This window comes from Cynocephalus volans, chromosome 12, assembly GCF_027409185.1.
Source record: "Cynocephalus volans isolate mCynVol1 chromosome 12, mCynVol1.pri, whole genome shotgun sequence".
NCBI lineage: Eukaryota > Metazoa > Chordata > Mammalia > Dermoptera > Cynocephalidae > Cynocephalus > Cynocephalus volans.
In genome coordinates, this window is record NC_084471.1 from 60,500,725 (window position 1) to 60,528,669 (window position 27,945).

Here is a 27,945-nt window from a genome sequence, read left to right on the forward strand (position 1 = left end):
CTATCTTAATACATAAAATACTTTAATATTATACACTTACTTATTACCCTAATCTTGGTTTATATATACGCTTTGACAACCCAATTAAAAAATGGGCAAAAGAGCTAAGTAGGCATTTCTCTAAGGAAGATATACAAATGGCCAACAGACATATGAAAAAATGCTCAACATCACTCAGCATCCGGGAAATGCAAATCAAAACCACACTGAGATACCATCTAACCCCAGTCAGGATGGCTAAAATCCAAAAGACTCTGAACGATAAATGCTGGTGAGGTTGTGGAGAAAAAGGAACTCTCATACATTGTTGGTGGGACTGCAAAATGGTGCAGCCTCTATGGATAATGGCATGGAGGTTCCTCAAACAATTGCAGATAGATCTACCATATGACCCAGCTATCCCACTGTTGGGAATATACCCAGAGGAATGGAAATCGTCAAGGCGAAGGTATACCTGTTCCCCAATGTTCATTGCAGCACTCTTTACAATAGCCAAGAGTTGGAACCAGCCCAAATGTACATCATCGGATGAGTGGATACGGAAAATGTGGTATATCTACACAATGGAATACTACTCAGCTATAAAAACGAATGAAATACTGCCATTTGCAACAAAATGGATGGACCTTGAGAGAATTATATTAAGTGAAACAAGTCAGGCACAGAAAGAGAAATACCACATGTTCTCACTTATTCGTGGGAGCTAAAAATAAATAAATAAATTCACACACACACACACACACACACACACACACACACACACACACACACACAAAAAAAAAAAAAAACCGGGGGGTGGGGGAAGAAGACATAACAACTACAATTCCTTGAAGTTGATACGACAAGCAAACAGAAAGGACATTGTTGGGCGGGAAGGGGGAGAGGGAGGAGGGGGGGGTTCGGTAATGGGCCACAATAATCAACCACATTGTATATCGACAAAATAAAATTAAGGGGAAAAAAAGAAAAAATATATATACATATGCTTTGAAAACTAGGCTAATTTTCACTAGTCTACAATTGATTCAAATATGGTTATTATAAGACAATACAGTGAAACAGAAGCTGTATTTTATTTAGAGATCTTATCCGCATTTTTTAAAGTTTCCCTTTTTTTGTTTTATATGGTTTTGTTTTTAGTTATATCAAATTAAATTAGGAACCTCTTGCATAATTGTACAGTTGCCCAGAGGATGTCCAGAGATGGTCACCACACATAAATTTAGATATAAATAACATTTGCTGATTACTGAGTACCTGTATAAATAACATTAACCGTTACTTGTTATGTTATAGGTAAGTATCATTGAGCAAGACACAACCTCTTACCATGCATTTTTCTCACAATTTTATTTAGTAACTACTGATTCCATTTGCAATTAAAATGAACTTCAAAAATGTCAAATATATTATTGTTAGAAGTCTCAAAGTCTACCTGCAGTGCTTGTCTCACTCTAGAACAAGGCTCTGAAAGAATTAAAAGCTACACACATCCTACTATCTTCTTACTTTTCATTCATGAACTGCTTGAAGAGTTCATATTGCCAACCCTTCCTCACCTGGCTCTATTTTGCCTCTTCTAATATTTTCTTTGCTTGTGATCACTAACTTGGTTTTCTGCCCCCTACCATTCCAGCTATGTGCTTTCCCAACTACTTCACTCAATTAGCTGAAAAGTGCCAAAATAAGAATAGGAAATGAAAGCTGGAGCCCACACAAAATTAAATACCCAGTGGATTCAGAAAAATGGTACCAGGCTGGCCAGTTAGCTCAATTGTTTAGAGCACAGCATTGATAACACCACAGTCAAGGGTTTAGATCCCCATACCAGCCAGTAGCCAAAAAACAAACTAACAAAACAAAAAAAGAAAAATGAATTATGAAAGAACCACTTTGAAGTGAAGGACTGTAAAACTCATAGCAACCTAAAAAATTATCAGTTGTTTCTTTCACTAAACACTTATGAGTAAAATGAACTGACAGATTTTATTTTTTGTTTATAGTTATGGGTACCCTACCCATCATGGTCATGTTTCTCTGTAGGCAAAATATACTCCCCACCTACTGACTTTGGGGGTGGCCATGTGACTTCCTTTACCAATGGAATATAAGCCAGTGCAGTATAGGCCATGTCCATGAGTAAGCTTAAAATGTGTTTATATGTTTTCACTTTACAGTAGTCCTTACCCTTCAATATGACAACATTTCCCCTGAAAATAAGAATATGTTTTCAGGTCAGCCAAGCCCAGCAGAACCAACCAGAGACACAGCTGACCTTTCAACAGCATGCAAGAAATAAGGGTTACAATAACAGCTACTGTAAGCCTTAAGATATTGGAGCTGGTTGACAGAATGACAAAATCTGAGGTAGGGTACAGGAAACAAAATCCTAAAATATGTGCCATTAGCTTCAGGGTTAGGCAGCTAATAGTGAGGAACCTGTTAGAAGAGATTAGAAACATGGCAACTTACATAAAAGCAGTGGCAAGATATTTGGTAATACTTCTGTCTGTGATATCTTGAAAGGCAAAAAACGCATGCAATGTATTTGGAGCTCTGAGAAATAAGGTTTGGAGACAATGTTGCTGGCAGGAGTTGATTGTAATTAGCTACATTTAATAAATTACTATGAGAAGCTATGAAGCATAATGTATTTGGTCTGTTTGCAAGCATGGATGAAAAGGGAAAGGGGACATGTATTACACAGTTGCAGGGTTGAAAAGTACATTTTTTCCCCCTTATCTTCATCCTGGTAAAAGACTCTCAAGTTAAGACACTGTCTCAGGGCAAATAATCGAAAGCAAGGTCACCAATCCAGGAAAAAGACCAAACCAACAGTGTGGCCTTAGCACCTTTATTTATTTATTTAGTTTAGTTTATGTGCATTTTATTAACAGACTTTTTAAATTCACAAGTAAAAATTGTATATATTTACGGTATACAACATGATGTCTTGATATATGTATACATTGTGGAATGACTAAATCAAGCTATTTAACATACACAGTACCTCACGTATTTATTTTTTGTAATGAGAGCACTTAATCTCTACTCTCTTAGCAATTTTCATACATATAATATAGTGTTAACTGTAGTCCCCATGATATACAATAGATCTCTTGAACTTATTCCTCCTGTCTAACTGAAGTTTTGCTTAGCACTTTTTCTTAAAACCTCTTAAGTCAGACAACAGTAAGTCCTTTCAGTTTAAATAATAGTTGGGAGTAGAAAAGCGATCAATGGTGAGGTTCCATGCAGATCTGATACAGTCAAGTTTTCTGGAATGACGTATACATAGAAGGGCCTGTCACACAAAGGACTGATGACTTATGGTGTATTTACATTAACTAGAACCAAATAACTTTTAAAACGTTTTTAAGAGAACTATACTACAAAATATGCTACCAGTCTGGATAGAAAGGAACAGTAACTGTTGGAAATGTAAAATGACCAATTGATTAATATGACTCCAGTATTGAGTAACCACCTTTACGTGGTGTGTAAAAATATAATGCTGTGGAAAATTTAAATACATATATCACAGTAAAAGCCACTAAGGTGTTATAATCCTTTGGGCTACTGCCAGTCACACTGGATCTTGATTTCCTTATTTAAAAGACAGGACAGGATTAAGTGTTCTCCGAGGTCCCTGTGAGCTCCTATTCTTTGATTCTATGACACTAAAATAATACTCTCGTAAACTTTCTTAGCATGTGAAAGACAAATTTCTTCCCTGCTCTGAGAAAATGCTACTGTCATCCAAAAATAAGTAATGAACATATAGATAGTATTTAAAACAACTCTTCCAAGCATCTAAAAACTATGGCCTAAATGAGAAAAGTTCTTTTGAAAGAATCATCTGAAAGAATTCCTTTATGTAAGCAGACAGGAACTGTGCTTAACAATTAAGTAGTAGAAGCTCCTAAAGGCCAAGTCTTAGTTCCTTAATAGTGCTTAAAATTTTATCCCATTCCCAAATCACAATTTAGTTTTCATAAAAGTTTTCATATGAGATCCTCAGAAAATCTGGTGTATGTTTGAATACTTTTTCACTTATCAAGATTAAAATATTGAAGCATATTTTCATGTAATTTAACAGAATATGTTCCCATAAAACTGGGACAATTCGGCTCAATGTTGCAAATAAATCACATGAAGATATTTTTTCAAAGACAGAATCAAAACACTACCTTGAATATTGTATATTAAAAAGTCTTAAAGAACTAATATTTCAATTTATAACCTATATATTTTATTTAGTGCTCCATATCTTCCCAACTTATACACTCTTAAATCAAACATTTATACTACAAAATTACCAAAAAGGAATCATGTCAATCATATATCGTTGAATAAAAATATCATGTTCAATAGCATTTAGGTAGTCACTAAAACATATTAATGATGCATAAGAGTTGACTACTTACAAACATTCCAGGAGGTATTCCCCTTGTCAAACCTATACCTATGTATAAATGTTATAACACTGACATTGGTCGGGACTGTTAACTACAAACATTTCTTATAAAAGATCAACGAAAACTGCTAAAGTAGCAGGCAGAGCTGAAAGGGATCATTTTCATTACATTTTATGACATCCTCAAGATTCACTCTTGATGATTCTCTCTAAGGAAGCGTTACATTGAAGTGCCACAGAATTCACAATTTCAAGCCCTCCTATTTAAAATTTGATGTTATCTTTATTTAATAATCACTAAACACTGATAGTGAAGTTGATGCCAACTGAAACAACAACAACCCACAGTTAAATATAACTTAGATGAGAGCTACAGGAGCTGCTAAAAAGAAATAAATTGGTTCCATCCTTCTCGTAACTTTTGGAAGATGACCAGAAAAAAGCATCATCCCAAATGCAGAGAAAAGAAAACTTCCTTTTCCCTCTTCCCCATTCCTTACCATGCCAGTCAAGATTGTGAGTCCCACAAAAATGCATGAACAAACCAATACAGTCGTCTAGGAATTGATGATAAACTTGCACCACACCAAACTAGAAGTAACAAAATTATTAGGAAACTTTCACCTTTGCACACTGTGTCCAGTTTTCTTCACTCTCTGACTTCCCCTAAAGACCCGTAGGCTGGTGTCTTCCAGGTTTGTTGGCAACTGGAAAGGAAGATGTCAACAATGCCAATCATCAACTGGATTCTATTTTAATTTCTCTACCTCTTAATTATTCTTTTAGATTAATTTTGTTTCCACCTTGCCCTTTCTTCATACACCTTGATATCTTCCCATCATCCTAGAGCAAAAATTCCCCTCTGGTCCAATTTACACACTTATGTTTATTCTGACTTTGCTGCAGCTTGAACAGCTCTTTGTTCCTTGTCCTAACGCTTCCTTGACATCCCTTAATGCTCCACAAGAAAGCACTCTGCTTTTCTGACCTTTTGTTTGCCAATCCCATTCATGCCAGCCTAACAGAGAGCACTCCAGCAGCTGAGTCAGAAGCACCAAGCTGCCTTCCTTCCTACCCTGCTCACTAGAATGAGAGCATCCCAAACCTGGGAACGGCACAAATATTTCTATCCTCTACCTCCATTTCAAACAAACCTTTCCTTTTTGTTCTATCCAAGAGAAAAAGGCAACTCTCTTTTTTGCTCATGCTAATCCACTTACTTAATGATTTGTAATGAAGTCTCTCTTACCTTTCTAAGGGCTTGGCTCCAATAATTTTCACACTTTACTTTTAACTTATCATTGGTCTTATCTGGTTCTTTCCCTTAGCCTACAAAACATGTATATCTCCCCAAGCTTAAAACTAGTAGGAAAAAAATAACCTCCTTTAGATCTGCTTTCCCCTTAAGCTGCCACTATATTTCTTTCATCTTCTTCACTTCAAAATTTCATGCAAGGACCATGTCTCTTTGCAGCCTCTACTTTTCCACCACTTAGGCATTGTGAATTGTTACCATTGGTCCTTTCTCCTGCAAAATTTGACTCAATAAATTTTCTCCTGAAGATTAGCTATGACTTTCTTATCTCCAAAGCAACTGGATCTCATCTTATTAAATTTTTCTATGGTATTTAACAATATTTACTTGCACCTTCTACTTGAGATTTTGCAGTCTTTAGCTTCTTTCTTACTGTATCATTGTCTCTCTTCCATGGCTACTTTTCCTCTTCAAGTCCAACATACATAGGTTCCAATAAAGGTTATATTATTGACTTTCTTCTCTTTTCTCTTTACATATTTTCTTGAATATTATTTACCGCTGCAGATTCAGCTACCACTTTTACTCATGGTGTGTTCCAATTTTCTACTCCTTGCAGTAACTCTTTTCCTAAGTTGCACTTCTTCATTTCTTACTGCTTCGTAGATTTTTTTCAAGTGGACACCCCAATGAAATGTTAAATTCCTCCGAGAGTGTTAATTAAATTAACATTCAGTTCCTAGGCTGAAAAACCCTGAATCCTTTCTTCTTCCTCTTTCTTTTATAAACCCTGCTTCCTTAATAGCTCTTGAATGCATCTTTTTTTTCCATTTCTCTCTTTTTGTAATTTTATTTCTATAGTTTTTTTTTTTTTTTTTTTTTGTCTTTTTTGTGACCGGTACTCAGCCAGTGAGTGCACTGGCCATTCCTATACAGGATCCGAACCCGCGGCGGTAGCGTCGCCGCGCTCCCAGTGCCACACTCTCCCAAGTGCGCCACAGGCTCGGCCCTGTAATTTTATTTTTAATTGGCACATGATGAATGTATGTATTTATCGAATACAGAGTAATATTTCAATGCATACATACACTGGTGATGCTGAAATCAGGCTAATTAGCATATCCATCAATGCAAACATTTATCATTTGTTTGTAATGAGAACATTTGAACTCCTCTCTCCTAGCCATTTGAAAATATACAATAAATTATTGTTAATTATAGGCACTTTTGACCACCATGGTTCATATATAGACAACTGCAATAGTCCCCTAAGGGACTGCCTCACTTTCAATTTCAGGTTTCTATGAAACTAACCTAACATAGATTATGATAGTCAAGGAACTGTCTCAAGAGGAGTTAAGGTCACACCGAACTGGGTGAGCTAAGTCTTAAAAGGTGAGTAGAATTCACTCCTGGGATGGGTTGGAATGAGGTGGGATTGAGAGTGATAATAGGTAACAAAAAAATACTGGTTGATATATCTTGGAAGTAAGAGACAGCACGGCACCATGGCATATGTAGTTGGAGAGAAATGAGGGTGAAAAGACACAGAGTCCATTTATCTCAAAGCTCTGAGAATTACATTCTGATTTTTGAGCAAGGAAATACTTTGGTTAGTTTGCATTTTAGAAAATGATCCTAGAGAGAGGGTAAAAATGACAGCTGGAGATAGAGGATATAGCAACAAACTAGTTAGATTCCATTGAAGTAATCTAGAACAGCCATGACAAAGCAGTAACCTTGGGGAAAGACAGAAGGAGGGAAGAAATGACAGCTATTAAGGAACTGGAACCTTGCATGTAGTTGGAAAGTGGATGCTAAAAACAGAGTGAAAAAATGGGGGGATTGAGAATGAGACAGACATTTGACCTGAAGGAATCATCAAAGCCATTTATTAAGACCAGTTGAGAGTAGAAAAAGATAACGTGCTTAGTTTTGAATGAGTTCCAGTTTGTAGTAACTTATAAATACCACCAGATTTATTAATAAGCATTTGGATAAAGGGTTTAGAGCTCATCAAAAAAATCTGTTCAATGTATATCCAAATTTACCCAGTTTGGATGTAACTCTTTCTAACAAGCCTCTGCTGAAGCTATCTCCTCACACACGAATTCCAATTTTATCTTTTTATTAAAAAGCAAACTGTAGTTTATGAGAAAGCAAGAGTCCCAAGATCTCTTACCATATTCCATTATATATTCAAAGTATCAAAAAATTCATAATTCTTTATTAAATCTTTCCAGTATGAGAGAAAACACTAAACATAGCACTAAAACACACACACAAGCAATGGAGTGAAACACACCAAATTTAAAATAACAGTTAACTCTCTGTGGAGGATAAGGTAGGGATAAAACAGGAGAGGAATAAACTCATTTCAAGTGATGTTCTAGTAAGTTCTCCAGGTGAATGGTAGGCATCTGGATGTTCACTATATTAATATGTTTTCTAACTTATGGAAATGCTACTTAAAATCTTTCGCATTTATCAAATATATTTAAATAATACAGAAAATATACGATAAATACTAATGTTCCTTTACCTACTTAGTAGATGAAAATATTGTAAGAAGGAATTACATATTATCTTCCCTCCATCTACTTTTCATATTATGTTTCTTTCTTTAATGTGGCATACATTAATTCTTAAAAAAATTTTTTTAAACATTATAATAATTCCAAATACTCCTTAGGAGTAAGAAAAAAGTGATTTCTTAATTCTCTATTTTCCAGAATTACAAGCTCAATTAATGGGGGCTGTGCCTCATTGTCTATGATTGTTTTTCAAGTACACTTGCTGTGCTTGAAAGGATAAATGTTAACAAAAATCCGATAATTGCTAAATAGATTTTATATGAGTAATAGTTTATTGTTAGGTACAATTAAAAAACAAAAAACAGGAGCTACTTGACATCAAAAAAGAAAAAAGCAAGACCATGTCAGCATACTAAAATAACAAAATGAAACTGTACATTTAAACATCAAAAGTTTAAAAGATTAACTTATTAAACATGCACATGTCCTCAATACAAAAGAAATTGAATTTTTTAATCCAATTAATGAAAGGGCATAGTAGAAATATTAAAAAATGACATAAATTGTTTTTACCTAGAAGCATAATAAATCAGAAGCAAACTCTGTCAAATGTTAGTCATTGAGAACATCAATCTGTTCAATGACTCTGCTGTCAACTTCAGGTCTGAGGCTTAATCATTTCAGAAGCAAGAAAACCATGAGTCATATTTTACCCAAGAGACACCTGGGTACACATATTCATGCTGTTACCCTCATAAATTTCTTGACAATTTGCCTGAAGGTCAATTGGCAATAAAATAATAGAAATTTTAAATTTTGAGCAGATTATGTGAAGGTGGATTTCATGAATATTTAGCCTGCACTGTCATTTGATTTCATATATATATACACACTGGGAAATATGAGGTAGTCTACTAAACTAGTAAAACACATAATAGTCCTAAAGTACACTTAATAAGTGCATGATACGTAAAATGGGAGTGCTGAAGAACTTCGCAACATCTGACCCCAGGTCACTTTTCCTAAAGGTTAGCTTTTTAAAAATTATTTTATATCAAAAGAAGTATAAGTCATTAATGTATAATCTCTACACAAATTTTATGACACTATGCATTATAATTCGGACAATGGTGCAATGATGGCTGATTGGAAGATAGGCCACAATGATTCCCCTCCTTGTATGCACCTGTTTAAATAGTTTCCTTTTACATTTACTCTGGGGCTTGTCCATGTGACTTGCTGTGTGTATTAATCTGCTTATTCTGCCATAACTAAGTAACATAGACTGAATGCCTTAAACAATGGAAACAATTTACCTCATTTTTTAGTATTTTCATTATGCTCTTTCATTAATTGAATGACAAAATCAATTTATTTTATATTGAGGGCATATGCATTTTGAATAACTAATCTTTTAAATTAAACTTTTAGTTTCTTAAATGTACAATTTCAACTTGTTATTTTCTCACAGTTCTAGAGACTGGAGGCTCAGAATCTGCGTGCCAGCATTATTGGGCTCTGAGAGGGCTCTCTCACTGTGTGCCTTCCCTGGTCTAAGGAAAGAGTCAGAGAGATCAGGCCCTCTGGTCATCTTATAAGGACACTAGTCTCATCAGACCAGCATCCTTATGACCTAAGTACCTCCCGAAGGCACCATCTCCAAATACCATCACACTGAGTGTTAGGATTTCAACATATGAATTTTGGGGGACACACTCAGTCCACAACACTAAATGAGAGAATAACAAATATGAAAAAAGTAGATACTTGAAAGCCATTTGCACATTTGAGGCTGTCCTCTCCTGCTGCTCTTGGGACCCTTGTCATCACCATGCAATAAAGAAACCCAAGCTAGCCAGATGGATAATGTCCCATCATCACCCTTGCTGACCCAGACTCAGTCAGCTATGCGTAAGATGACCTAAGAGCAGAGGATCAGCCTACCATTCTCTGAGACAATCATGACTTAGTATTTTAGATGTCCCGCGCCCTCTAGTATATATGAATTTGACCTACGTTCCATCCCATTGTATCCAGTCTTATTTGGGATACCTAAACGTCACCTTAGCCACCGTGTTCCCAAATGTGCCCCAATCTATGTAGCATGATTTCTGTCTTGACTGCTGGTTTCCACTTCAGCTCCCAACAGAGGTAAGGGACTTCCTCAGTTCCGGGAGACAAGACCACCTTCTTGGTTCTAGCGTTCAGGCCCACTACCCATGGCCGAGGGGGCAGAGTTGCTGCTAGGGTTGAGGGGATAAGGCCACCCTGGCAGGGCCAAAACACGGAGCATCAAGCCACAGAGAATTATTCTTAAGCCTAATGGAATTTTCCCTGCTAGGCTGAAAACTTGCTTTAGACCAGTGATACCTTTTTTTCCTTCCAATTTCTCCTTTTTGGAATGAGAATGTCTATTGTACATCTGTCCCACCACTGTATCTTCAGAGCAGATGACTTGTTTTCTATGTTTCACAGATCCACAGATGGAGAGGAATTTTGCCCCGGGATGGACTATTTACCCAATCTGATTTAGATAGAATTTGAACTTAGAATTGACATTGGAATGGTTTAGACATTTGGGGATGCTGGATCAGGCAAATGTATTTTGCATGTGGGAAGGACTTAAAGTTTGGGAGGTTCAGAAGGCCAACTGTTATGGGTTAAACAGTGTCCCTCAAAAACTTATGTTGAAGCCCTAACTTCCAATTCCTTGGAATATTAACTTATTTAGAAGTAGAGTCCATGCAGATGTAACTAGTTAAGGGGAGGTCATACTGAAGTAGGTGGGCTCCTAATTCAGTATGACAGATGTCCTTAGAAAAAGACAGCAATGTGAAGAAAAAGAAATACAGGGAGAATGTTGTGTGAAGGTGAAGGCGTAGATTGGGATTACACTGGCACAAACTATGGAAAGCCGGAGTCTACCAGAAGCTGGATGAGGCAAAGAAATAGCCTCCCCTAGAAGCTTCTAAGAAAGCACAGCCCAGCTGATGCCTCAATTTCAGACGTCTAGCCTCCAAAACCGAGAGAGAATAAATTGCTGTTGTTTTAAACCACCCAGTTTGCAGTACTTTGTTATGGTAGCCCTAGGAAGTGTTCAGTAAGGATTTATAATCTACTAGGTAAAGTTTTATATAAATTCACATGATCCTCACAGTAAACAAGTGAGGGGGAAGTTATTATTATTGTTATTACTCCCATTTACAGCTCACTTAACAGAAGCTCTTATGGTTATGTGATTTACCCATGATTTGCAAAGCAAGTAAATTGTTCTACTGAGACTTTAAGCTAGGTTTTCCAATACCTAGACCCTTTATAACATTGAAAGCATTGATACTCTCTGCTTCTCTCTCTTTTAGATAAATCTTGAATGTTTGTGTATGTGTGTAAATTTCTATGGGAAACTGCCAAAGAGCCTTGGTGAACTTTTCAGCAATTCATGAATGGTGTCTGATAATGGTCTAAATGAAACTGAAAGAAACTTTATGATGATAACTTGATTTGTGTATTCTCAAAAGGCAACTGAGAAGTAAGTGATAATCCAATGGCCACAGTGAATTAGAATAGCACTTAATTATTAATATACGCAAGCCAGGTACTGAATACAAATATCTAATACCAAAGGATGAATTGAAGATTCTACTAAAATCATAATCAGAAATCTATACATACCCGATTTTTAAAAAAGCCATAGTCTGGGCGCACTCGGGAGAGTGCAGCACTTGGAGAGCGCAGCGGCGCCCCCGCCGCGGGTTCGGATCCTATATAGGAATGGCCGGTGCCCTCACTGGATGAGCGCGGTGTGGGGGACACCACGCCAAGGGTTGCGATCCCCTTACCAGTCACAAAAAGACAAAAAAAAAAAAAAAAAAGGCACAGTCTTAATTGTTAGTCTAAAACTTCAATTGTCATTATATCAAATTGTTTTATCTTTAGAGTGTATATGGATTGTTTCAAACTTTGAAGATATTTCATATTTATTTGTGTAATTTGATCTTACTCATATTTTAAATTTTCTTAGTGAAACTTCAGCCACCTGAACTTTTAACATAAATATGAGCCTGTCGGCATCTCTTTGGTGTGTATTGAAATGGGAACTGGCAATACTCTCTTTCTAACCTTGAGAAACTCCTTTTGTAAATAGAACTTACAGGATGGGATTACATAAAAAACTGATATACAAATTTAGCAATGTGAAGGGTAAATCTGGAAAATATAACCTACACCTCAACTGTCAACCTTTATCTAGCTACACTTCAAAATGGAAATGTATTAAGGAATAAAATAGGATTTCCCTTTTAAAAACAGTATGACCACTGACTAATAAGCCATTATCTCTATTTGTCACCCAGTAAATACAGACTTTGATTCTAGTCCCAGTGTTCCCAATAACTGTTTTTACTTCCCCTCTCTGGACCCAGTTCCTCATATATAAAATGTAATGTTCTTCCAGGTTCCTACCAGCCCCAAATTTCAATTGTAAAATTATCTTTCATTGCCTGACATTCAAATTCGGTTCAGGATAAATACTAATGAAAAACTGCATATGTGGTACCACAATAACATTCAGCTTTTAATGTTTACTTGTCTTTATTACTTGAATCTAAATCCAACCAAAACAAGTATTCTTGGCCCTGGATACTTGCTGAATAAAGATAACAATGGTCAGACACTTTAGAAAGAACCAGACTATATAAATTTGTCTAATTTGTGACGCCAGTGATTTAAGCAATGTATGTCTTTATTTTGAGAACTGAAAGCATAATATGATTACCTTAGACGAAAAGTATGAATAGAAACTTTTATTTTTAGATACCAGCTTTGATGACTATAAAATTTAGTGAGAAATGTCTTTAATTGCATCTAAATTATATAGATAGCATCAACTGAAATGTACAATACTTTCATATCTTGCCATAATAGCCTTCCAAATGTTTTGAGACCAAACTACCTAAGCCACGTAATAGAAGTCAATTTATTTTTCCAAGTTTTTCAGGAAAGTACACACATATATTTATAAAATATAATGATTCAGAATAAGAAAAATAAGGAGTCTTTGGATATTGTTATATAGCATTAAGTACAAATAATTTTAGTGCTTAAAGATTTAGTCTTATTTTCAAACTTTCAGTGTTAAAAATTTTAAATTTTCCTTACTAACCAATACTTGGCAAACTATATATTGTGCTATATTAATTTTGATAATTATAATTAATATATATTTCAGCCTATAGGATTAAGAACCACAATAGTTACTTTTTTAAAAAAACATTTAAAAATTCTCTTTCCCTGATACATAGAATCCCTCATTAACCTTAACTTGGCTCACTTGAAAAGTACAGTCTTTTTCCATCAGCCAACATTTACAGAGTTTTTCATTATTCTTTCAATAAGATTAAAATATTAAACCAGATGCATCAACAGAAAAACAAATCACATGTCTATAATCTAAAGTATACTTAACATGGGTACAGTTTGTATGACATTAAAGTTACCTGAATGGAGAGAGAATCCAAGTTTGCCACTTTTCTCAGGCTCAAAGCTGAGAACAGAGGCAACTGATCATTAACTTTCAAACAGGAGCAAACTTACTCACATGCCTCCACAGCCTGTCTGCTATGCCCGTCCCTCTCTCTTCTCTCAAATAGGGGAAAGGTAGCCCTCTCTCTTTTTGAAGAACCTATCTGCTTTGACATGCACAATTAGTTCATACTTTTCATAGTGTAAAGAAAACTTGGCTTAAATTCTGGGTCAAAGAAGGTGACCAAGTCTGGCAATTTGAACTGCTAAATTTAATCTTCTGATTCTCTTTCTCTGATGTTGTAGCCACATTTTCAAGTGTATTTTCCATCATGTGATTTATTATCATGTAGAGAATGCAAAAGTACTACCTACACACATTAATGTGTCAGTGAATTTTCTCCAAGTCTGAGAAGCCGGGTAACTCAGTAAGTTATGAGCAGTAATAAAGAGACCAAGGTCATGTGTTGAATCCCTTGAGGGCCAGTTAGTTTTATTTGGTTGCCTGATCACACATTACACTCCTCATGTGTTCAGCCATTCTGTAAATACACACCCTCTGTCATAAAAGGACTCAACCTAAGAGAGTGAGAGTGAATGGATTGGTGGGTCAGTGGTGCCATCCTTGTATCTGAAGAAACCACAGTAACTTTTAGAGAAATGGAGAGCTATCATTTATTGGATGTTTCTCATATCCTAGGCAAGACAAGCATTTTGCCAAACAATTTATATCCATTACCTCATTCTCTAAACCAAATAAGCTAGACATTAAAATAAAAGTTTTATATATGGGGACACAGGTACAGAATTTCAATCATTATGTAAGGCCATATGGAAAATATTGGGTCCTGGATTCCAACTCTAGTTTGTCTGGATCCAAGGCCCATGTTCATCTCCACTGAACAGCAGGCCAGCCTCTCCATTGTGAGTGGGTGAGGAGCATTTGAATTCCCATGTGAAACAATGAAAATATCTAAACCTAAGCACTAAGCAATAGTTATCTATAAAAGATGATTCCCAAAGATTTTAATAAGCTGCACTTATAAATGTATATGATGGTTACAATAGCCCAGTAATAACATAAATAACCTCTATAATTTTTTTCTAGTTTATTTAACCAAATAAAGCAAATGCCTTCACAGACACACACAAAAAAGATATGTCGTGTGTTTCTATTTCTTCTATTAAAACCTTAAATTTAAAAACTAAACTAAAATAAAAGCATAAGAACATTTTATGTGGTACAAAATCAGACATATACTGAAGTTTTAACACAGTGAACAAAATGTACTATGGATTTCACAATGATAGAACATCTCACAATCAAAAATAGATGACATCTTTACTGAGAACTCTTCAAATGCATTTTTGTCTCAACACAGCAGAGTGCTTAGTAGCTAGTAAGTGTTCAACACATTTATTTGGGGTAAAACTATGAATGTAATATAAGTTAATCAGTTAATAATAACTTCACTTTGTATTCTCTGGGTATGCCTAAAAGTAGTTTATTTTTTTAGAAAGATAGAAGAATAAAATTTCAGTAAAGTTGTTTGCTTTACCAACTATATTTATATAATGAAAACATGACAAGATTCAATTTTATTAAGTAAGCATACTATTAATCATACCAAGAATGTTAACTTTAAAAAGCTCCCATATGTATGATTAAGATTTTTTACTTAGTATTATTATAAACATTCTGCAGTTGAAGAGAAACACAAAAATATACCTATCTTTGATATGTAAAACTTATGATATCAAAAAAATAACTTGAGAACATAAGTTCTATAAAGATTAGAATCGGCAGGAGTGTTGCTAATATATTTTGTACTTATTTTGTATTATCTTGGTTATTATCATTACAATATTAAATCCTTAAAAAATACTATCCACTGAAAGAAACCATGGTCTGTTAAGTTTACAGAGCATGTTTGAAAAGTTTAAAGAACTCAAATTATAAACCATATATTTGCTTTCTAAATTTAAAATTCATTTTTTTTACATAAGATATTTCTTCTACTAAATTATTTTAACACACTAAATATCATTTTTAACAAATCTACCAAAAATTCAAATTTACCTAAAGCAGCAAATTATGAATCAGTGTTTGCTGAAGTAGAAAAAATAGAAAATATGATTAATTAATTAATTGACTTTAACACACAACTTTTATAACCTTTGCAATCATAGTACAATCTTTCAACAATTTAACTCACTTTTTTTTGCAAGAAATATATCTTACTTAAAGCACAAAGAAATCATCTTATTAAAGGCTAGCAACTGAATTCTGTGGGATGTGAGATAAACACAGTCAGTTGTGCTGCTACATGTACCTTGGAGAAAAGAATAAGCCAAATGCAAAACAGACTTGTTCACCATGAACCCTGGGGAGAAATGGCTGAAGGTGACTAACCTTCGCCAAGGTTACAAATTCCTAAGAGTGACTCCAAAAATATGATCATAAGAGATTTTTGGATTTTTTTTAAATTCCAGTTTCCAAAATTTTTCATAATGTGGGGACAGGAGACAAAGGAAATATAGATAGTCTTAGAAGAAAATCTTGATGAATAGCATGTGAGCTTTTGGAACAGGTTATTAATTCTGCATTTGAAACATGACAATAGGTTCTTGGCAATAGATTTGTTTATAACATTATTCCCAAGTTTCATGCAGTATTTGCACATTTCCCTTGTGAGATTTTGATGTTTTTTGAATTATAACTAAGGAGTATAAACTGAATTAATGTGCTACCCTCAAGTTCTTCATCTGAATGAAAAGTGCAAAAAATTCTAAAGAACAGAAAGCTCAGATATATATTTTGAATGGGAAACAGAAGTGAATTAGTTGGTAGACACAAAAATCAACTGCCTCACAAACGTGAGAATCTTCTAATGCGTTGCTTTTCTCACCTGGATAAAATATTTTTTTCCTATTCTTTTCCTGGAAACGGTACCACAATCTTAACATTCTTTGAGCAGTACTGACTGTGATTCTATTTTCTGAATTTTAGAATTTTAGAATTATAATGGAGCTAAAAGTTGGCATATAGCAGAAGAGGATAATCCAAGTTTATTTCCTGAGATAATCTCCCCTCAGAACTATAATGTAAAAAGGAATCTTTTCTGTTGTTGTTGTTAACCTTGATAAGTATAAGAGGAAAAAAGTATTCAGTCAAATTTGCCTTCATAGAGTAATTCCTTTAAAGTTTCAACACACCACAAGAAAATTCAATGGGAGGAGGGTGGTCCTAAACACAAAATATACAAGTGTTCTATCATCTTAACAGATTCCCCCCTTCTTGCTGACAACAGCAGCTCAAAAACTGAACAGAATTATTGAAAGAATGATTTGAGTACATGGAACATTTAAGACCCTTCTTTCCTTGGCTGCTATCCAGTCAACAGAAGATCCTTCTGTACCAGCCAATAGAGGAAATGTGTTCAATGAGTGCTTTAAAAATATCCCTTTAGCTCAGAACTTTTGATTCCACTTAGCTCCCTGCCATCGCCCTCAGCATGCACTGTGGCCTGCTTTCTACGAAACCTATCAGCATTCTGCTCAAAGTCTCCGAGTCCGCAATAATGTCTCCCCGTCTACCATAAAAGCAAAGTTCTCAATCCTTGTAGACTCTACTTGCACAAGAACCAACTCTCTCTCCTTTCCTTCATTCTCACAGGCTCCATGTAAATTCAATAAATTTAGTAGCCTACTAATTGTTATGCCAGCCTCTAATCTCTCTACTCAAGTACAGCCCCAAATTTTTGCCTATGTTATACATCTAATACAAGCTCAGATCATGGTATGCTGCTATTCAAAACTGGTCAATAACTCCTCACCTCCCCCTTCTAGCACTCACACACCATAAGCACCTGCCTGCCCACCTACCCACAAGCACACAGGAATACCAGGGGATAGGTTATAAAACATAATGTGATCAAGTGTGTAGTTTCTATCTATTACTATAGTCAGTAATATTAATATAGGCATCTTTATGTGCTTTGGCTTTTTACTGCCATTTGTAAAATGAAAATCTGTTATTTCTCCTGGTTTTCAAAACACTACACAGGCATTAGTCATTAACAAGATATGAGTGAATGGAATTTAAGGCAGCATTAAATCTACTGGCTCAGTCACATCTCACTGTATGTGAGATTCCTCCAAACCTCAAAACAAGTTTACATCAAGCATAACATAAAGAAAACCTTTTGTTGTGGTGGTCATTTTAAATTAATTTAAACAAAATTATAAAACCTTCATATGGTGATGTGAGAAAATAAGTAAAGTAAAGTGATACAAGGATAATTTACAGGAGTCATAACCATGCCCCAGGATTCAATAAAGTCCTATGACTTCAACGCTTTTATTCCTCTATGGGTTCTCTGTGTGGATAGGACTTTCCTGGTGTCCTCATCAGCAGTAGACAAGGGATATGACCTTCTCTTCTCTGCCCTTGACTGGTCCTGTGACAGGCCCCGATTTCCTCACTAGGCTTCATTCCCCTGAACAACCAGCTATTTTCTACTATGGTGTAGCATAACTCCTTCCTGTCCTTCTTTATTCTGAAGGGTTCTTTAAAAAAAAAAAAAAAAAAAACACCTTGATTTAGTGTTAGAAGGCTTGGGTTCAGACCTATCTACTCTTTTTTTTTTTTTTTTTTGTCGTTTTTTCGTGACCGGCACTCAGCCAGTGAGTGCACCGGTCAGTCCTATATAGGATCCGAGCCCGCGGCGGGAGCGTCGCCGCGCTCCCAGCGCAGAACTCTACCAAGTGTGCCACGGGCTCGGCCCAGACCTATCTACTCTGACTTTGGGCAAATTATCTAGCCTCTGTGAGTCACAGGCTTCTCACCCACTTACTGGCTCCATTTCTCCTTATGTAGACAATTCTGTTAAAATAAAAGTTCAGTCCATTCCACACCTGAGTGCTGAATTTGCAAGAAAAAAAATAAGCAAGCTTGGGGCAGCCATTTCTATGCTCTCTCTTTTCCAGATGTGCCTTCCTAGAGAGGAGGGACATTCTGATTTGGAATATACTGCATGATAATGTTACGAGGGCAGGTTCTGCCCCTACAAGGAAAAGCCTGTTTGGAAGATAAGTTGAAATTAGAAACCCCACTTGACCATTTATCCAAGCCTTTAGCTCAGTACAATTTATTCTCTCTCAGTTTTGGAGGCTAGACATCTGAAATTGAGGCATCAGCTGGGCTGTGCTTTCTTAGAAGCTTCTAGGGGAGGCTCTTTCCTTGCCTCATCCAGCTTCTGGTAGACCCAGGTTTTCCATGGCTGTGGTAGTGTAATCCCAATCTATGCCTTCATCTTCACACAACATTCTCCCTGTATTTCTTTTTCTTCACATTGCTGTCTTTTTCTAAGGACATCTGTCATACTGAATTAGGAGCCCACCTACTTCAGTATGAACTCACCTTAACTAGTTATATCTGCATGGATCCTACTTCTAAATAAGTTAATATTCCAAGGAATTGGAAGTTAGGGCTTCAACACTAGCATCAGTTTTAAGAATTAAATAGATGAGTCAAAGAGACTAGCTGAGTCTATCTTTGTCCTTATTTAATTAACTGATTTAACCAACATTTAGTGAGCAGCTAGCACACAAAAGCCATTATGTTATACGTAGTAGGGATGACAGGATAAAAAGAAAGGTTCTCTTTTCTCAAATAATCACTGTCCAATGGTGGAAGATAGATTCATATATAGTTAACAGCCAAAATTATTAAAGCTAAAATAGAAGTATAAAGTTTCAGAGTTGTCATTATACTGTAGAACCTTCTATAATTTAACTCACTGCCACATACTTTTACATAGACTATAGGTAACAGCCAAAATCATAAACTAACTATTCCAGGCATCTGCCGTAACATCAAAAAGCTGTTAAGCAATGCTAGGATTTGATTATCAGGACAATATCATAGAAATGTTACTCTGTATCTGAAACCATAATACTCATTATTAACCAGATTTTCCATGTACACATTAGCAAATGTGACCAATTTAATCATAACAGGAACTCTCAATTTATTATTTCTGGAACATGTTATGAATGAAGACTAAAAATGTAATTTTAAAATATTTTCAAGGTTTAAGATACTGCCAAAAATATATAAATCTGGCCAAGTCAGGCTGAAAGGAAAAGCTTAATTATGTAATTATGAGCATTGATATCAACCCACACAATCCACAGTCTATGTAAAAGAAATGAGGACACAGTGAGTGGGTTGGTGGGATTTTTAACAGGGAGGAGAAAGTTGGGCATACTCAGCTTAAATCCCTTCTAATTTCTTGATGTAGTTAAAAGGTAGAAAGGCATATAGAGGTAAAGACACGGCAAGGTATTTGGTATGCAATTTACTTGAAATCTTCCACTCATTGCAGTGACTTTTTTCTTTTCTTTTTTTTTTTTTTTTTTTGCACACAGTTCCTCTTTTTTTCCTGCTATCCTTCTGTTAACTGCTGGATTAAAGTTAAAGCAGAGTTAGGAAATAGTGATGTCATTTGTAGGTTCAGTGTTCAAAAGTTTCTTTGAAGCCACACAAAGATCCATATATTTCCACACAGTTAAGTGCCTTGGGGAAAGCCCCTTCTAATTTTCTGTGCTTTTTAGCTGTATCCAGGTAAATAAGATGCCAATTAGGAGAAGCGGGATTGTAAAATGGAAATCAGAAGAACTGACTGAGGGGCAGCACAAAGATGACAGATGTATTCGAGGAAAAAGAGAAATATCATTTAACCAAAAGCACACAATGTAATTATTGACGTCTGTTTCTTAACCACATACCTAATAGACCTGTGATTATAGTTTTTAATTATCCAATTGAAAGGGGTGGCATCCCCTATATTTCTGGTGTCTGTGTAAAGAAAGAGTTTTGTTTTGTTTCTCCTATTAAAGAAAATCTAGAGAATCAAAAGACAGGCACAGACAAGCTGATTTGTAATAGCAATGAATACTTAAAAACTGTGAAACAAATCATGGTATGCTGCTTCTAGCTTTTCTATGTTGGTAGCTTGAAGGAATAAATAGGTCTTACCTGTCTGCCTGATTCTACTACTACGATCTGAGCTACTTCAGGAATCATTGGTTCTTCCCCACTGTGCCGGAAGAGCCTTGAACAGACACCATTTATCTATTGGCATTAGGAGGTGTGTAACACATTTTGGCTGAAGTAATTAATATATTGTGCCTTGGAATACAGCTACCATGGTGAAGGTCTAAAAGGTCAATCAAATATATGCTCCCACCAGGCCTAAAGGTCTACCTCCAGTGCCAGATTCAGAGAATGTGCATTGACAGAGTAGCAATTTCTATTGATCCACTCTCTTAACTCCTCTCTTAACAGAATGCTTTTGAAAATTCAACATTCAGACTAGATTTTCATCACTTTCAAAGTACTTTTTATCTAGGACCCCATAAAGGGTGCCGCATACTTTTTCTACTGTCAAGAAATTTGCATGCTTAAACACTGACACCAAAACAAACCTAAAGACTCAGAATATAAGACAGTTAAAACAAAAAGATAAGTGAAGTCAATAAAATAAATTACTACAGAATATGCAAAACTTGTTTCATCTCCATGTTTTTGATAATGAGAACAAACAAGGAAGAGAGTTATTGAAAACTACAAAAGATTTTTTTTAATTAAGTGAAATTAATTATAAAGTTGATAGAATACACTTGCATTAAACTACCTCTACCCCACAGGCATTCACCTCAAAGTTTTGTACACTTCTCCTGTCTATATCTGAAAAAAGAGTATGAGTCTAGAAAATACAGTGTTTAAGGAACAAACATAAGAATAACAATAGTTAACACTTAACCCCTATTATGTGCTAAATTCTGTTCTAAGCACGTAACATAAATGAACACAGTTAACTCTCACCACAGCACTATGAAGAAGATAATTTTTACTGTCCTCATTTTACAGATGAAAAAACTGATGCTAGGACAGATTACAATTAGTAAGCATCAGAACCAGGATTCGAACCCAGGCACTCCAGGATCTATGTAGTCTGTGCTCTTAATAAGGAAGAGGCAGGGACAAGCTGGTTCCCTCAGTAAACAAAGTATCCAATAGGAACCATATGACATATTACAACCTAGCTCAGCAATCACACTTTTAGTATGAGACAGAGATGAAGGCAAAAGGGCAAATACCCCATGACTGAGCTAATGATCTCTCTTTTTTTTTTTTTTTTTTGTCTTTTTCATGACCGGTACTCAGCCAGTGAGTGCACCGGCCATTCCTATATAGGATCCGAACCTGCGGTGGGAGCGTCGCTGCGCTCAGAGCACCGCACTCTCCCGAGTGCGCCACAAGCTAATGATCTCTTGGTCTAAACCATTCTCTCTACTCTCAGGGTTCCCATAATCCCAGGGCTGGGCTTTATTAGTTTTCTATGGCTGCTGTAACAAACAACCACAAACATATGGCTTAAAACAACGCAAATTTGTTAACTTTCAGTTCTAGAGGGCAGAAGTCTGAAATGGGTCTCACTAAGCTAAAACCAGGTTTCAGTAGGAGGCCTAGCAGAAAGTCTGTTTCCTTCCTTTTTCCATCATCTAAAAGCCACTGGAATTCTTTAGCTTGTTGCGGCATTCCTACATCTTCAAACCATCAAAATCTGGTTGAATCCTTTTCGTGGTGCCACCTCTCTTTCATTAATAGTATCCTTCTGATTACATTAGGCCCATGCACATAATACAGGATAATTTCAAAGTCAGCTGGTTAGCAACCTTAATTTCATCTACAACCTTATTTGACCATTGCCATGTAACATAACATATTCATATTCATATGTTGGGCCCATTTTTAGGAGCAAAAATTATCCGTGAGCCACATGGTGCCTATGGGTGGAGGATGAAGATGGCACCCATGGGAAGTAGGGAGGTATAACCCAAGATAGCTCCAAAAGGTTTTTATTGGTCCTCCAGTATTTCTGCACTCGTGAACCCTGCATGATCGCTATGCTCAACATGTTAGTACAAAATGCATGCCCGCGTGATCCTTTAATTGATTGGTTAGTTCATGGAAAGCCCCTACTTGCTTGCTTATATAAATTGCAGTGTAACGGCAATAAAGTGGAACTGCCCTGACAGAACCCCTGCCGCGTCTGAGTGTCTATTTCATGGGGCTGGGTTGGCGGGCAGCAGGCTCGCTTTTCCCGGAGATCCCTTGGTCCCAACACCGGGGGTAATCCTGTTGGCTCCTTCTCCTTCTGAGTCTATGGGAGGACCCCAGGCACGCCCCTACAGAAGTTGGTGCCTGAACAGGGACCCACCACATAAGAAGAACCGACCCACCATGCAGCCTTGAGAGAGGCGATGAGCGGCCACGAGCCTCAGCGTGGTGTTTCCCTCTGGAGAAATGCCATCTCGGGGTAACGGACCTTTTCAAGGTGAGTCTCCTTATTCCCAACAGGCGAATAGGGTAAGTCGTTTTCACTCTTTTCTTATTGCTCCTACTCTTATTTCCCACTATCCTTTCCCTCTCCGTTCCGTGACTTTCAGCGAATAAGCAGACGGGTGTGGGACAATTGACAGGTCGTGGCCAGGGTGACTCTCTGGTAGACCTTGAAGGTCTCATATCAGTCGGCTCCAGTAGCAGAAGCCTGACCAGGTGAAAGTCCTCCTTGCCTTCTTCCAGCTGAGGGACCAGCCATCCCCTTTTCCCAAAATACTGGTCATCACCAGTCCCGTCAGGTTTTATCTGGTGATAACCCTCAGCTGCTTTCTCTTTCTGTTTCTATATGTCTAAACACCATGGGAAATACCACGGGCAAAACAGGTGAACTGGCCCTTAAGGTGCTAAAATATTTGTTAAAAAGTAGAGGACTTGAGATTTCTGACAGTATGGCTGCCAAGACCTGGGAAACCGTTCTAGCCCTGGCTCCTGGGATTGTCTCGGCCAACCTGTTTTCTTGGGACACGTGGGACCACGTACAAACCCTTGCCCGGCAGCGTGAGGTTCGCTGCGGGGAGGACCCACCCTTAGGGTTTTACCTACTATTTCAGCTTCTCGCAAGGCCAAAAAGGTGATAGCCATACCCCTACCTCCCCAGACTTAGAAGAGCAATGGGAAAAATTTGAAAGGGAGCGTATTAAGGGCAGCCTAACCGTCTCTTCACAAGGTCATGCCCAGGATACCTTTCAGCCAACAAACAGTTCCGGACACCCACCAGAGGAACGTGGGGGGTCACAAGAGGACCAGGACTTTCCCGAGCGTAAGCCCCCAGGGGAGGGCCTTTCCCCTCCCCTCCCTCCTCTCACTAAAGACTTGCAGGAGGGGGCCACAAACAATAAACAAATAATAGCCACTTGGCAACACAAATTTCAACTAAATGATCCCTGGGAGGCTCCCCCGCCCTTTCACCACCAGCCTCAAGCTTTCCCCATTAACGTTAACTATAAACAGCATGAGCCAATGGGGAATCCCTGGGAAACTCCACCACCCTTTCCTTACCAACCCCAGGCTTTTCCTGTCAATGTCAACCCTGGGGGGAACAGGCCAGTGCCCTGGTACCCCTGGGAGACTACAGACCTAAAAGAGCTAAAAAAGGCTGTGGTCGAAGATGGTCCAAATTCCCCATGGGCGGAAACCATCCTCCAAGGATCAGCACACCACCCAGGATTGGAAAATGCTATGTAGGGCAGTACTCTCTGACCCCCAGTATATTAAAATTTGCGCCTTTTTAAAAGAAGAATGCCATGCTCGGGCAGAGAGGAATCAGGCCGCTAACCCAGTTATCCAAATAACCCTTGGGATGCTATCTGGAACGGCAGACCAATACAGAACAGGAATTCAGCAAGCCACTATCCCCGCTCCATATCAAGACCAGGTTAGGGCCATCTGCTTAGCGGCTTGGAAAAAACTTGCGGAGGGCCCTACAGAGCCCCCCGTATCAGGCATCACCCAGAGAAACAATGAGGACCTCCCTTCCTTCGTGGATAGGGTAGAAAAAAGCATACAAAGGAAATTCCCCTCAGAGCCCCTAAGAGACCAGTTTGTTAAAATGCTGGTATGGGAAGGAATGACATCAGATCACAAATTGGCCTGCACGGGTCAAAAGGACCCATCCATAGAAAGGTAGATTATCACCTCTAGGGATGTGGGGACCCAAGGCCATCAGGCCTGCACCATTGCTACTGCCCTCTAAGCCCAAACCGACGCCCTCACCGAGGCAATGACTAAGGCCTTTAATACCATGACCTCCCCTGGAAACGGCCTCTCTGGTAATAAAACAGGCCGTTGCTTTGGCTGTGGGGAACAGGAACACTTTAAAAATAGCTGTCCCCAAAATAATTCAAAACCAAAAGGCTGAAAACCTCCCACCACCCCATGCCCAAGATGCAAAAAGGTCTACCACTGGAAGGCAGATTGTAAATCTAAATTTGATAAGGATGGCAATCCTTTAAATTAGAAAAGAGGCAGCCCCTAGCCCCATCATCCCAAGGGGGACCCCATTTTCTACTACAACAAGTTAGAAACCCTCTAAGTCAACCTAAACCCGGATGCAACTCACACCGAACCTCCCACAGAGCTAACAGGAGTTAACAAAGCCCGAAAACCTGCAAGGGCTAACTGGACGGTGCCTATTGTGCCTGGGTTAAGACCCAAAATGGATATAATGATCGGGGGAAAAAATTTCCGATGCCTAATTGACACCGGAGCTGACTGCACGGTCCTTAGAGAGGAAGAAGTTCCTAATAGCTAGAGGATGGTCCCAGGACCACAAATAATGGGGGTTGGAGTAAATACTCAGTCCAAAGAAACTGTTGGCTGGCTTCCCTGGAAAGATGCTGATGGCACAAGAGGGGAAGTCAAACCTCTTATAGACGTAGGACTTAATGCAAACCTCCTAAGCCAAGACATTATGGGAAAGCAGATGCCTATATGACCACTGATTATAAAGAATTTTATGATGACATTTTAGATGAGGAGGATACCAGCAGCAGTTCAACCTCCCTTCTTGCCCAAATTATAGAGGGGACCCCGAATTCCAAAACATGCGGGAGGGAAAGCCACTTAGAGATGGAAGGTGCACCCCCAATCCTAAAGGCCACTGCCCCCCGGGTCCCTCCCATCCATTGGAAACCAGGACCCCCAATTTGGGTGGAGCAGTGGCCTCTCCCAGCTATTAAGTTGCAAGCACTTGAGGAACTTATCACAGAACAATTAAAATTAAAACATATTCGCCCATCCACTAGCCCCTGGAATACCCCTATTTTTGTCATTAAAAAGTCTTCAGGAAAATGGAGACTGTTACAGGATCTTAGAAAAATTAATGAAAGAATGTTGCTACGGGGAACCCCCCTAAGGGGATTGCCTTGGGTACCAGCCATCCCTAGTAATTTATGCCTCATGGTTATAGATATTAGGGACTGCTTCTTTTCCATTCCTTTAAACCCACAGGATTATGAAAAATTTGCCTTTTCGGTCCCCTCAACTAACTTTAAGGGGCCAGATAAACATTTTGAATGAATGGTTTTGCCTCAAGGTATGGCCAATAGTTCGTCCTTTTGACAAAACTATGCTTATGAATTACTCCAACCTGTCAAAAGGCTCCCCCATGTTATAGTATACATTTACATGGATGATATTATCTTAGGAGCCCTAAATACTTCCCAATTAGCCGAAGCATATAAAGTCCTGCAGACATCTGCCTTGCAAAGGGTAACTTGCATGTTGCAGCTGATAAAATCCAAGTTGTTCCGCCTTTTAAAATTTTAGTTACCCAGTTAACCTTGCAAGGCGTTAGTCCTTTAAAACTTCAACTTTGTATCCCAGATTCTTGTTCTTTCGTTGATTTACAATGCCTGTTAGGTGAAATTAATTGGTTATGGCCCTGAATTCGCATTTCAACAGGCCAGCTGTTACCTCTTTTTAACCTATTAAGGGACAGCCTGCCTCATGATAAAATCTTGCTTTCAATTGCACATAAATAGCTCTTATAAGAGGTTCAAAATTCTCTCAACCAGGCTCAGCTTGCTAGATACTCTCCCTCAAAAGACTTGCAATTATGGATTCTGCCTAATCCCACCATCCTCATGGCGGTCCTAGTTCAAGAGGGAAACCCCTTACAATGGATTCATATATCTCTGGGGGGATCCCCTTGAGTCTATACCTATATAGACCAAATGGCCGACTTAATGCAAAAGGGAAGGGACATAGCACTCCGATGCTATGCACGGGAACGTAACAAAATAATTGTTCCAAACCGACTGAGTGACCTAGAATGGATCTACAGAAACAATCCTAGAATGGCCTTGGCACTAGAGGGTTTCCCCAGCACCCTTGATTGTCACTACAGGCCTTATAAATGGGTCACTTCTTTTGGCCGTTTAAACTGGAGAGCTCCTCAATTATTTCTACACAAACCCATGCCTGATGCCTATAATGTGTTCACTGATGGGGGTAAACATGTGGCTGCTGTTGTCTTTTTGCCACATGAAAAACAACCATCATCTAGCATTGTCCCTCAAAAGTACTATGAGCCCTGAGAAGGATCTGCACAGTTTAAGGAACTCTTAACTATAGTTTTAGCACTTAATAAGGTCTCAGAACCCATAAATTTATTTTCTGACAGTTTGTATGCCACTAATTTGCTGCCGGGTTGCTTAATTCCCATATTCGTTTAGATAACAACCCAATTACGCCTCTTATGATCCAGGCCTGATCACTGTTATTCCAACGGGCCCAACCCATCTATATACAACATCTTAGAGGGCATCAAAAATTGCCAGGTCTACTTTCACTAGGAAACTTTTTAGCAGACAAAACAGCCTCTTCTAACCCCCATGTTTTAACTTTACAAGATGCATCTAATCTCCATTCCCTAACTCATATAAGTTGGAGGGGCCTACGTAAACGGTTCCCACAAATCCCTATTAAAGATTTTAAAAAGATTGTTCATACTTGTAAGTTTTGCCTTCCTTACTTACAGGTGCCCCCTTTACAATCCCCAGGATTTAACCCTAGGAGATTAAAACCCAATGTATTATGGCAAATTGATGTTACTCATTTTTCTCCTTCTAGAAAGCTCCAGTATGTTTTTATTACTGTTGATACCTATTCTCACGCCTGCTGGGCTACCGCTCATTCAGGGCAAAAGGCTCGACATGCCCAAAGTCACCTTTTACAATGTTTTGCAACACTTGGACTCCCCAGTCAAATTAAAACTGATAATGGCCCCTGTCTTGTTAGCCGTGCA

General features: G+C 37.8%; 1 protein-coding gene across 10 annotated transcripts in view; it reads right to left on the bottom strand.

Annotated features, from left to right (window-relative positions):
- SLC16A7 (solute carrier family 16 member 7) overlaps window positions 1-27,945 on the bottom strand; it is a 187,753-nt gene that overhangs the window by 108,211 nt on the left and 51,597 nt on the right. For 2 of the 10 annotated variants that reach the window (XM_063074580.1, XM_063074581.1), the window contains one exon: window positions 5,042-5,124. The exons of 2 other annotated variants lie outside the window; for them this stretch is intronic. The gene's annotated coding sequence lies outside the window, so the exon portion shown is untranslated. 6 more of the 10 variants (XM_063074578.1, XM_063074579.1, XM_063074577.1 and 3 more) reach the window with 6 other exon arrangements.